This window comes from Pteropus alecto, unplaced genomic scaffold, assembly GCF_000325575.1.
Source record: "Pteropus alecto unplaced genomic scaffold, ASM32557v1 scaffold359, whole genome shotgun sequence".
In the NCBI taxonomy this organism is placed as follows: Eukaryota; Metazoa; Chordata; class Mammalia; order Chiroptera; family Pteropodidae; genus Pteropus; species Pteropus alecto.
The window spans coordinates 4,040,151-4,043,197 of record NW_006443119.1 but is presented as its reverse complement, the minus strand read 5'-3'; the positions used below and the strand labels follow the sequence as shown (position 1 = coordinate 4,043,197).

General features: G+C 41.8%; 1 pseudogene; it reads right to left on the bottom strand.

Moving 5' to 3' along the window:
• Nucleotides 1-1,122: 1,122 nt before the first annotated feature.
• On the bottom strand, nt 1,123-1,241 carry LOC112471872 (annotated as a pseudogene).
• Nucleotides 1,242-3,047: the final 1,806 nt, after the last annotated feature.

Sequence of the window (3,047 nt, the reverse complement as noted above, 5' to 3'; positions counted from 1 at the left end):
GGAAATACGGGCTTTGGGAAAGATTAGGGGTTCCACAAACAGCTAACACTTTCCACAAAATAATGAAAATTTAAATGGCTTGAGGAACAGACCCGTTGCTTCTACTGTTTTGTTTTGTTTTTTATAAATGTGAGGTGTTCCCGTATCTTATTTGATAGCAAGTTTTCAAACAAAAGTATGAAAACCACTATTCCCTGTGGTTTCTAAGGTGCCTTAAGCTCAAGAAATTCCTCAATTCTAATCTCCAGTGATTACTGCTTCAATAAGCTGTTCACTAACCCTTATACACTCCTTCAGCTGGAGGTGCATTGAAGAGGGAGGGAAATCAGTCCCAACAGAGCTGAGGCAAGGTTCTGATATGTTGAACAGCAGAGTGTGGGGGACACAAATACTGAAGAGCCTGACACATGAGGAGAGGGAGGTTTAATCTCTGAGATTTGCCTTCCGGACCTGCACTCCGAAAGGAGCAAGAAGAACCTCAGGGACGTGGCTCGGCTTGGGGAACACTTTTCCATGTACCTCATGTGCTGGTGCCATCCAGGCCAGGACATTAGGATGAAAAGTCCCACTATGATAGACACTGTGAATCTCAGCTGATGATCACACAAAGTCCCACATATTCACATCTCCAATGTATTCCACTAGACTGATTCTTATCAAAGTTACCACCAAACAAATCCTGCTCTTGCCCCAAGACAATACTTGCCTATGTCCCATCTACTCAGAGCTCTACAATCCTAGGGGCAGACTTCCAGCCCACACAGAGGTGCTTTAGACCAGGACATCTTTATGAGATATTGATATTAAATATATGTGTATATATATACATGTGTATATATATATATACATATATATGTGTGTATATATGTATGTATGTATGTGTATATATATATATGTATATATATAGTTTTGGGTATATCCAGACTTGTGTTTCAAGTCCTGTTTTACTGTTTACTTGCTAGGTTATCCTAAGAAAGTTTTTTGTGTGTGTGTGTGTGTGTGTATGTATGTATGTACTTATTATTTTATTTATTTATTTATTTTATTTGTTTTAGGCGAGTCAACCCTTGGTTTACCTCACAGACTGCAAGGACCTTGTCAACTTACAATCCCCTATTTTTACATCTACAGCACTTGGTCTTCCTAAGTGGTCTCCTGCCCAAGTACTAACCAGGCCCGACCCTGCTTAGCTTCCAAGATCAGAGGGGATCATGCTTGCTCAGAGTGGCATGGCTGTAGACTCAACTTTTTCTTTAAACAGGAGGATCTCATTTTCTTGCTCCAGAATGTTATATCCCTAATCACTAATTCATGGGTAGGGTTAGTATAGAATCTGATGCACACCGAGGCCTTGGTGGCTTCTTTAGCCACACTTCTACTATGGAAAAGGAATTATCTGACTCAATGGGGAACACAAAAATTTCCTGCCATGTTGGTGGGAAACAAAAATAGATAATGAAATAAGTTAGACAACTTGGAACATAAAGATCTCTTCTCTCACTTCTCTATACAAATTAGGAAACCACATACCCCCCTGTCTCTCTAAGCCCTCTCCCATACTAAGAGTCCCTGGATTTGCTTTGAGCAACCCCAGTTTCCTAAGGCCAGACCACAGGCACAGCAATGGACAACCTCTGCTTTCTTGGGCAAAGACATTGAGGGTCTATGAGTACCAGAAAATATGGCAGTAGTTTTGCCATGTCTGCTCACCGTCCCACGTATAATCAGGTATTAAGGGTATATCCACAAAGAAGTTGGAGGCTGATGTCCCATGGCCTGTATGACTCAGATGCTGCTGTCTCAAGACCTACTCATTTCTGGGTTTATATACACAGCAGTTGGGACACCATAGCTGGTATGTGAATGATTTCCGAGATTCACCCTCTTGGAGTCAAGAGTCAGGGTTCCAGGGCTGAAGGGAAATTTTCAGAAAAAAAGAAATCAATTAGTGTTACATTGCTAGAGTTCCAACTCTGTGAGAAAATGATTGGAAACCTGGGAGATTAGAAGCAGGCAGTGTGTTATCTATGTGGCCACTCCCAGAGTGGTAAAAACTGAGCCACAAAAAAGAAAGTCTTCTCCTCCATTTCATGGAATGAACGTGCCTCTCTTCACCAAAGACTTTGACAGGGACAGTCTAGATACAGACCCTGCATAGGAGTGGAGAGAATGATCACTAATGCAAAGAATGTTCAAAACTGCATCATGGGGCCAAGATTCAACACTTTATCAGGAAAGGGAGCAGAATTATTCCCCAACAAGAAAGTCAGTGTGGGTTACAGATTAGAGATTCCCGTGACTGCAGAGCTCTAGTTCCAGGGGGTAGATTCAGAGTCAAGGATGATAAATATAGTGGAGAAGGACAGAAGGAAGGCTCTGTCTCCACATTATGGTGTGAATTCTCTTCTTTCTCTCCATTTCTCCATGCATATGGCTCTAGGGAACAACCTCAGCAGAGAGCCCATGCTTCTGGGGAAAACTCAGTTGAACATTAGAGCTAGCAAGGACTTCAGAGGTCATCCAGCCCAAACACCTCAGAGACATCAAGTGACTTGACTGAACCACCCAACCTGGTCTTGCTGACCATTCTACTTGCTATGGCCCTTATGCTCTCTTCCTGGGAGGACCTGAAAGTACAGGAACTCTGGCCAAATTCCAGGCCAGGACCCAGGAGCAGTGATGATGGGAGTCTGCTCGTGAATACTCACTAATAATAGTAGACCTGAACGTACCTTGCTTTGCAACCATCTTTCCCAATACTCTTCCTTTATAATTGAGGACCCTAAGGCCCTAACAGCTCTCACATTCCCCTTACAGACTCTATGGATTCAGCCTGTTTCATTCTCTTTTTCAAAGATCTACTCAATCTTTTGGGCTTTTCACTCAACTATCTTATAAAGTTAATGTGCCTCACTATTCCACCCTACTTATTTGCTGTTCCTTCTCCTAGCAAATTCACAGACCTTTTAATTTGTTTGTTTTTATTTTTGTTTGCTACGATAAACATTAATGAAAGAGATATGAGGAAGTAAAAATAACTAACATAA